Consider the following 10,392-nt stretch of genomic DNA (forward strand, 5'->3'; position numbering starts at 1 on the left):
ATGTTTTTTTAAAATACATCCTAAATTTATGTTTTGTATGATATGAGGTGGGACTCAATTTCTTTCCAAACATATAGCCAAAGTGTCCTAACTCAATTTCTATTTTCAACATCATACATAAGGCATTTAAAAGAACTAAAGTGTTAACTTTTAACTTACAAAGAAAGCTGCATAAAAAATAATAAACCAACAGTCTAAGCTCAGATTGATAGGCTTAAACTACTATGTACTTAAAATTCACATAGCAATTTTGGGAGCAGATAAAACAGCACTGCTATTCTTGGGCTTCTCTTTACCACTCTGGCAACAACAGAATCACCAAAGGATGTCAGGACCATGTACACCTCTTTCTGAATCTCACTAGTTGTATTCATAGGTATTTGCATACCTGTAAATTTACTTTCCCAGTGAAACAGTGAAATCAACCCTCTTCACTCATTCCTTAATGCCGCTCCTAGACAACAATGCCTTGTGGACTTAGTAAAGAAAATGAATACTCTTCCCAACAACTATTTTCCATAGAAATATAACTAAAATGCAGTAAAAGTTGCAGTACATTTCATTAAATTTCCTTTATAACAAAGACTCAATGATTTATAAGGTTGATTTGTCCCTAGGCAAACTTTTTCTGTAATGGATCATGGATTAAATAGGCTTTTAGGGCCATAAATTCTGTTTGAATTCTGACATTGTATTTTGGATGCAGCCAGACAATGCATAAATAAATAAATGAAATTCTGTGGCTGTGTTGCAACAGAAGGTAGTTTAAAAAAAAAAAGCAGGCAGTGGGCAGAATTTTACTGGTCCTTGCATTAAACCAATGATTGATCTTTTTCAATCAGCAATCCACTACCTGTACACTTATTTTAAGTAAATATGGTTATTCTGAGGGGACAAGTAGTCATGTCAGTACCACATTACAGAAACAAATATTCTCAAAGTTAATCACGAACCTTTTCCTGTAAGTTCTCATAATTATGAGCACATACATTTTGCAAAATATAAAGTTGCAATTCCCCTTGAAGTTAATGTTTATTTTAAAGATACTTAAAATGAACATTAAGTAGCTACTATAAAAGGAAAATATATAATCTAGACATACAAATTCAACAGTCTCTTACTCATTATTCTGATAGTGGATAGTGAGTATAAAAAGCCAACTAAGTACATGGTCATTATTCGCAACTTCACTACTCAAAATGCAGAAGTAAACACTTCCAACATACATTTAAGTGAGAACACAATTTTTTTTCTTCAGATTATTTACCAGAAACCTTGATTTAAAAACCTATACAGTTTTGCCAGAATATTTTTAATTTGGAAAGTGAAACCAAAACCCCTTGGCACATCATGTGCCTATTTAATTTTAAAATACTAATTTTAACATTTTACTTGACAGCCTAGTAAGGGAGAAATTATGTTTGTAAGACACAAAAGGATAGCAGCCATTTTAATATAGCAAAAGCATGTGTGAGTATGTATTCACACTCTAAGCCATCAAGACCACTTGTTCACTGGATACATTTGAACTCCACAATTGTGAAAAATAAAATGTTCACACTGCTAACAGAAATGTTGGATTACAAAACAGCAAGGAATAAACTAAATAAATAACAAAGGTACATAAGACCCTTTGACACCAAAGACTGATAAAGAAAAAATTGATAAACTGGAACTTATCAAAATTAAAGACTTTCGTTCTGCGAAAATCACTGTGAAGAGGATAAAAAGACCAGCTACGGACTGGGAGAATATAGTTGCAAACCGCACATTCAACAAAGGACTAGTCTTTAGAATATATAAAGACCTCTCAGAACTCAACAGTAAAAAAAAAAATCTCAACTAGAAAATGTACAAAACACATGATCATACATTTTTACTAAAGAGGATACAGCGATGGCAAATGAGCATGTGGAAAGATGATCAACATCATTAGCCATTGGGGAAATGCAAATTAAAACTACAACAAGATTATCACTAGATACCAATCAGAGTAGCTATAAAATAAAGAATAGCAATGCCACCAAATGCTGGCCAGGATAAGGAACATTCATAATTCAGATGTTGCTGGTGGGAATGTAAAATGGTAAGCTACTCTGGCAAACAGTGGCAGTTCTTCATAAAACTAAACATGCAAGTAACATACAACTAAGCATTTGTACTTGGGCATCTAACCCAAAGATAGATGGAAATGCATGTTCACATTAAAAAAGTACAGGATTGTTCACAGGAGCTTTATTTATAACAGGTTTAAAAACAAAAACAGGAAACAGCCAAATGTCCTTCAAAGGGTGAATGTTTAAAAAAACTAGTGTATCCACACCATGAACTATGACTCAACAATAAAAAGGAACTATCAATACAAGATACATTCCCGCATGAATCTTCAGGGAATTATGCTGAGTAGGGGAAAAAAAGCCAACCTCAAAAAGTTACATACTGTATGATGCCATTTATATAGCGTTCTTGAAATGGCAGAAGTACAGGCATGGAAAACAGATTAGCGGTTACCAGGGGTCAGGAAGGGAGTGAGGAAGGGAGATAGCTGAAGCTACAAAATGGTGATGGAACAGTTCTGTTTCTTGACTGTGGTGGTGCTTACATGAATTTAACCATATGATAACACTGCACGGAACTAAACACACACACACACAAATTAGTGTATGTAAAACTCATGATCTCTGAATCAGGTGGATAGATTGTATCTATTTCAATTTTCTTGTAATGTTATACCAGTTATGCATGATGCTACATTTGGGGAAAATTAGATAAAGTATATTATTTGACAACTGTTTAAGAATCTACAACTATCTGAAAAACAGTTAAAAGAGAAAGAAAAAGAGTACAGATGGAGGGGAAGGAAAGAAAATAGATAGATAGATAGATAGATAGATAGATAGATAAATAAATGATGCCCTGGCTGGTGTGGCTCAGTTAATTGAGTGCCAGCCTGCGACCCAAGAGATCATGGGTTCAATTCCCAGTCAGGGCACATGCCTGGGTTGCGGGCCAGGTCCTCAGCAGGGGGTCACCAGAGGCAACCACACACTGATGTTTCATTCCCTCTCTTTCTCCTTCCCTTCCCCTCTCTCTAAAAATAAGTAAATAAAATATTTTAAATAAAATAAGTAAATGAATAAATAAAATAAAATTATAGATTAATTTTAAAAAAGAAAAGGAAAGGAGTATATAAGACTAGGCAGAGTTAGGAGTGGGAAAAATGTTTTATTTTTGCTTAAGTCTCGGCAATTGAAAGGTAAGGAACAAGAAAAAAGGAATGCCTGGCAGGGAGTACAATTAACACAGTCACTCACCTCCCCCCATATAGAGTTCAATATCCTCAGGACTTTATGTCCATGATTTGACTGTTATTGTTGTTAATAAAAACAAACTGTCCATGCACCTATCCCTCCACAAACCCCACCACTATCAGTACCATACCAAACTAAACATATAGTAGGGCTTGTCTTACCCATCATATCCCGGTGGCCTGGCCAAAAAAAAAAGTGACAAATGAAAGAACGATATAAAATTGAATGAATAAATGAATGAGATGCCTGCATAGTCTTTTATTGATCTTAGTCAATTATGGTTACAAGGCAGTATTTATACATTCCCTTACAAATGCCTAAAAGCCATGAACATTTTTTAAAATTTTTATTTACTTATTTTTAGAGAGGGGGAAGGAAGAAAGAAAGGGAGAGAAATATCAATGTGTGGTTGCCTCTCACATGCCCCCCACTGGGGGCCTGGCCTGCAACCCAGGTGCCCTGACTGGGAATCCAACTGGTGACATTTTGGTTCGCAGGCTGGACTCAATCCACTGAGCCACACCAGCCAGGGCCCATGAACACTTCTAAAACTGTGGTATACACACATTTTACTTGCAAACAGAAACTAGCAATACTTGATTTTTGTAAAATGCTTCCCAATTTAAAGATTTCCACATAGAATATCATCATTTCATAGGGATGAATTAAGAATTATATATATAGCCCCGGCTGGTGTGGCTCAGTGGATTGAGTGCCAGCCAGTGAACCAAAGGGTCACTGGTTGGATTCCAGTCAGGGCACATGCCTGGGTTGCAGGCCAGGTCCCCAATAGGGGGCGTGTGAGAGGCAACCACACACTGATGTTTTTCTCCCTCTTTCTCCCTCCCTTCACCTGTCTAAAAATAAGTAAATAAAAGTCTTTAAAAAAAGAATTGTGTATATATAAATTGGAACTAGTATATACAGATCTTTGAAAAAAGCATTCTAAATAACTGGTATAGGTGATTATATACAGCACAACCTTTATGCAAACTGCATCAGTAGATTGATTTCAAACTGGGGGACTTACGGATCATCCTGTCAAACATCAAGATGCTTTTACAAATGCAAAAACTAAGAGAGCTAAAGTAATTTGTGGAAGGTTATACAATTATCTAGAGCTAGAACTGAACCTGAGCCTCTCCAGCGTCCCAATTCATTTCTCACTGAATTGGGCAACACTTTCCTTTCTTCACCCATCCCACCGTTATCAAAAACAAACATCTTAATATAAATGACTACTTTTTTTAAAAGGGATTTTTAGGGGGGGGACCTGAATTTGCTCAAGCTTTTCGCTGTTGCATAAACCTTCTGTGGACTTTTAGGTGTCAAATTACTTCTCACATCAGAACAATAAGGTACTTTATTCTATGGTGCAAGGATCATACTAACAGTTTAATGTTTCATCCTCCACCTAAATGGCAGATAGCATGTTAATTCTTACAGGAGTCACACATCTTACATTAGAGCAGCTTCAAAGCAAAACATGAGCTATTTTACAATTCAAGGAAGAGGCCTTCACTATTAAAACCTTGATATGCTCATTCACAGTACTGTAATTGAATCTCCAGTAACATGCAGGTTTATGTATCAAGAACACTTAAAACTATCTGAGGCAAAAGAAACAGTGAAGTGACAGTAACTACTGGAAAATGGTTGATTAAACCATAAAGGAGACTGCTTAGTTTTTCAAAGGGGTTAATTTCATTGCCATTTTGCCCTTATTCTGCATCTCACCGCAGTGATGATTGCTTTAAGGTCCAAGAGCAAAGAGAGCAAAATCATTACAAGAGAGTGAAAAACATGCCTTTGAAGGAGGAGATGTTGGAGTGAGGAGGAGAAATGACGTTTTATTTAAAATATGTAACCCCTTGATGGGGCTTAGGCAATGAATCATATTCTCCTTGATTTTTCTATGCGCTATAGACATCAGCGACAGTTCTTTCTGTAAAGGACTGAACTGAGAGGGAGTGAATAAAGCTAATGCTAAATATATAGCACCCACCGGGACAGGGATATCGGTAGAATAGGCGAAAATAAGACCATGCTTCTGCTAAAATCCAGCTATTTTCTAACATTCGTAAAAATACGGAAGCTGAGAGGATATCGAAAGTCAGGGCATCCCTCACATCGAAGGGCGGATGCTTCTAGAGTAAGAGAGACGTGCTTACCTTCGGATATTGAGCGAGCCAGAGGGCACAAAATGGAGCTGAGGTGTAGGGGCGCCCTAAAGGTCATTGGGAAGCCTGGCAGGCTCTTGATATGCTCTTTTGGAAACGATCATGGCAAAGGGTAGTACCCCGATCAGAATGATGATTCTGGCTCTCTAGGGGTGGTAAGTGACAGAAGACACAGGCCAGGGCCTCGAGAAGCCCAGACCTGAGTAAAGGGGAAGATACAGATATCTCGGGGATATTCCCGGCACCGGGGGAGGAGGGCGGATAGATTGGGCTCAAGAAGAAAGAGAGCCAAATCCGGGAACGGGAACGTTCTCCCAAGTGCCTCCGGACTCAGGTGTGGGACAGTGGCGCCGCTGCGGGTTGGGGCTCGGAATGCGACAGGGCAGGGGCGCTCAGTGCCGCAGCCTCACCAGCGCGGGTTACTCACCCCAGGCGTTGTCCACGGAGTTCTCTAAGCCCGGCAGCGCCCGGCCCTCAGGAAGCTGGCGGAAGGGAGCCGCGTGTCCGCTAGCGCTGGGGCGAGTACGGGCACGCCGGAGAAGCCAGAGCCAAAAAAAAAAAAAGGAAAGGAAAAAAAAATCCCACAGCAGCGCGCACACTCGAAGGACCTGCGGAGGCGGGGTTAGGGGCGGCGTGGCGCGAGCCCGGAAAAGACGCGCCTGGAGGGTGGGCGGAGTGCGGACGAATGGTGGTGTGGCTGGGCCCGGCGAATCGCCTGCGGCCCGCTGCTCGGCCCACCCACGCTCCCGCCTCCGCTCTCCAAGGACGTCAGTCGAAAAGGCGGGGCCCAGCCCGCGTGAGGTCGAGATGGTGGGGTGATGCGCCGGAGCCGCGTAAGCTAACGGCGCCTTCCAGACCAGTCCCAAGGTCTAGCTTCCCGCTTGCGAACCGCTATTGCTGAGCTGGCTGGCGGGCCACGTTATCTACTGTGTATTTAAGGTCTACGCCTATCTGATTTCAGCACGGTGCGAAGCCGGCCCACGCCCGCGTTTGTGTTGGCTTCCCTAGATTAAAGTTCCCCTCCGGTCATCTTCCAGCTGCCATTTAAAGATTATTATTATTATTATTTTTTGGCTTTCACTCCCCGTCCTTTGGAGACAGATATGACCGATTTGATTAAAGACAGCTTTCACCGCCAAGCGTTAAAACCCCCACTCCCTGCCGCTAACGAAATATCAAAAGGATGCAGGGTCTTTACTTTATTCCTCCCATATACTCGATGGTGTCATGGCAAGACAATCCACAACTGATAAGGAAAAGTCACCGCAGCGTCGTAACAGCTCTCTGGACCTGATCGTTGCCTATGAGCTAGTCCTACAAATGCTGTTCCTAAGAGATTGAAGAAATGGCTGTTAAGAATAAAATTCCGGCCCTGGCTGGTGTAGTTCAGTGGATTGAGCACGGGCCTGCGAACGCGGTCCCATTCCCAGTCAGGGCACATACCTGGGTTGCAGGCCAGTTCCCGGCAGGGGCCAGTTCCCAGCAGGGGATGCACCAGAAGCAACCATACATTGATGTTTCTCTTCTTCTCTCCTTCCCTTCCCCTCTAAAGATAAATAAATAAAATATTTAAAAAATAAAATAAAATAAAATTCCAGCAAACTGTCTCCAGACTCCAAAACGGACAGGCCATATCTGCAAATGAGCCATGACAAATTGCCAAGAATATATCACCAACAACAATAATAATAACAACAATAAAGGGCCAGTATTACAGAGCCCTGATGTATAGAGGGCTAGCTTCCTCTTCCTGCTAGTAATGGACATTTCATTTCACTTGCCATTTTTCAGTTTCACATTACCAGAGGTAACAATGTGCGTGTGTGTGTCACCGCCTTAGATTACAGGCTAGAGCCCTTCTAAAACTTTAGTTTGCATCTGAATCATTTGTGGTGCTGGTTAAAATATGGGTACCTGGAGCAACAACCCCAAAGTATTGTAATTCAGATCTGAGTGGAGCTGAGAAATTTTAATTTTTAATAAACATTCCAGGTAACACTATAGGTGGCTGGAGGCTCACAATTAGAGAACATAGACTTACAGCTTTTGTATTACTACTGTGAAGTGGGATAATTCATCTGTTTTCCAACAGGCCCACCCACTTATATATAGTATGCCTATAATTATTGTTATGGCAGTCCTCTAATTTCATCTTTCCATTGACCTAGAAAGTTCAGAACTTCAAACAACAATTTTAATTTCATGTTTATTTTACAAGATCTTGCTGTAATGACAAAAAATAAGTAATCATTTGTCAGCTATATAATTCACTGAGTACCTATAATGTACAGCAATTCTGGAATAATGTGCTTCATTCAGTGTCATTTCATTATAATGTTGGTGAGATGCATGGGAACTTAAGTCTTGTTTATATCAATTAGCCTTGGGTAAAACTGGTTTCTTTATACCTCATTTTTGCTTACACTTGCAGAGCCTATTACTGATGAAATTGAGTGAAGACACTGTACAGAGAGCACTGTCATCTATAGTCAGTTAACACAAGTGAAATCAAAGAAATGATGCTTGCCCTCAACACACTTACTGCCCAGTTGTGGCATTAAAACACAGACACATTACAGACCCAGTGTAACACATCAATCTATTAGACCAAGATGAAAAAGAACTTGTAATGAAAGAGTACTTTTGTCAATTTTCTTTACTATCAGCCACTTAGCCCAGACTTTTTCAATCATGTCATTTCCTCTGAACACTGTCTCAGTTTTTGTTTGTATGTATTTGTGCATACCTATGTATATGCATGAATGTATAATATAGATATATTTATCAGACCAAGAAACTACTTAAAATTTCAAGATCTTTATCACTTAAGCTGCATTTTCACCGGGGACCACATCGGCTTCGCAGTTGCCTTCAAAGGGCTGAAATAATTTTACGCCTGTGTAAATATAACTACTCCTTAACTGTTAAGGGGCTGAAATTACTTTCGGCCCTTTGAAGGCAACTGTGAGGCTGATGTGGCCCCCGGTGAAAATGAGTTTGACACCCCTGAGTCTTAAGCTATTCATTAATGCTGACAGTTCTGCCTTTTTATTGCCTACCATGGGTCACCTTTTCCACTACAGTGTATCCACACTATTTCTAGTTTTTCCTTTTTTCAGGATCAAAACAAACCTTGTTTAATTTCTTGTCATCAGAAACCCTCCAGAACTACTACCCAGGAGCAAAACATTCCCCCTGCCAGCTGTCTGACATTTTAGAGAGAACATTTGCACGGTTGTTTACCAGTTAGGGAGACAGGATTATTATCCTTATTTTGCAGATGGAGAACCAGATGCAGTTCAAATGACTTGTCTAGTCACACAAATAACTAGTAGTAGAGCTTGGATTTCATACCACAGTTCTGATTACTCCTAAACCAGGGTGTTTGCAACCACATCATGCTTCCTGGATAAGTCCTCCCCAGAACCACCAATACAATTAGAAACAGAAGAGAAAAACATGTGGAAATTGAAAAGAGTTAGGAAATTGTACAGTACAATTGACAGATCCAAAATACAACATAAAAAGCATTGAACACATGAAAATTAAACTGTTTGAAACCAAGAAGAATTGAGCTGAACAGCTCTGTTAGCAGGTACTGATATTTAGGACTTGCCCATTTTACTCTCCTGTAATAAGAAGCTGAAACAGATAGCCTGGCATTAGTTATTTATGGAAGGGCAGAAAACAACAGTTCTTCATTGACTGGGGAACAAACTTTTGCATGTTAAACATATTTTGCAGGTTTGTTAAATAATATTTTTCTCCTGTGGGGGAATTTATACACAGCAGAACTTTATAATAATATTTGCACAGTCCAGTTATGTTTTGTCATTAATAAGACTTTTATTTTTTTCAGACCCAATAACCAGACCAAGTATTGTCTCCCATGGCACGTCTGAAACAACTGATGAAATCAGAAACCTAGACAGAAGATGATCTCACTGTGAGCATAAATAATAACCCAAGCTACTCCTTTAAAAAGTGCTCAAAGGCATAGTAGTTCTAAATGTTCTTTTTTAAGACATGATTTTTTAAAAAGACATGATTTTCTTATTTTCAAATAACTGTTTCTTTTTATTCCAGTACATTTTACAGGTGTTTTTTTAATTAATCAAAAACAAAACAAAACAAATGGAAAGACATCTAATGATTCTGGATGGGAAGACAGAGTATTGTAAACAGTCAGGTCTTCTGAAATTAATCTATAAAGTCAGTGCAGTTCAAATCAAAATCCCAACAGGGTTTTAATGGGCCTTAATTTCAGTGTCTCTCACTAACTTGCTCTTTGTCTCTGTAAAAGTGAAAGAGACTTTATTTGGGGCAGTGAGCATACAATGCAGTGTGCAGATGATGTGTTATTGAGTTTTATTCACCAATGTCATCCTAATGAATTAAATTTTTAAAATCAAACTTCTGCCCTGGGTGGTATGGCTCAGTGGATTGAGTGCAGGCCTGTGAAGCAAAGGGTCGCCAGTTCGATTCCCAGTCAGGGCACATGCCTGGGTTGCAGGCCAGGTCCCCAGTGGGGGACGCATGGCAGCCACACACTGATGTTTCTCTCCCACTCTTTCTCCTTCCCTTCCCCTCTCTCTAAAAAATAAATAAAATATTTTTAAAATAAAATAAAATCAAACTTCTATCCTCTCTAAATAAAATCCTCTGCAGTACTCTTGCAAAGTGTCTTACCAACCTCCCCCCGCCAAAAAAAAGCACAAAATATAGACAATATATGGCCATAAGGCCAGAGGCAAACAAAGTGAGCTGTGGCAGTCAAGTCTTCAAGAAAGTTACCTTTGGTATATTTTCATCCACTTTCTGTAGCTATTCTAGCCTAGGTTAGGGGGAAAGCTCATCAATATGGTAACTCACTTAAATTTCTCTTTATTTTTCTTTCCGTT

At 39.6% G+C, this 10,392-nt stretch overlaps 1 long non-coding RNA gene across 1 annotated transcript; it reads right to left on the reverse strand.

Annotated features, from left to right (window-relative positions):
• Nucleotides 1–4,561: 4,561 nt before the first annotated feature.
• On the reverse strand, nt 4,562–6,489 carry LOC118984180 (uncharacterized). Its single transcript, XR_005065876.1, has 2 exons — nt 5,919–6,489; nt 4,562–5,266 (listed from the first exon to the last, which is right to left on the reverse strand). It is a non-coding gene; the product is annotated as an uncharacterized LOC118984180 (long non-coding RNA).
• Between the last annotated feature and the right edge of the window lie 3,903 nt (nt 6,490–10,392).

Source organism: Sturnira hondurensis, unplaced genomic scaffold, assembly GCF_014824575.4.
Source record: "Sturnira hondurensis isolate 20B ecotype Veracruz unplaced genomic scaffold, ASM1482457v3 Scaffold0003420, whole genome shotgun sequence".
In the NCBI taxonomy this organism is placed as follows: domain Eukaryota; kingdom Metazoa; phylum Chordata; class Mammalia; order Chiroptera; family Phyllostomidae; genus Sturnira; species Sturnira hondurensis.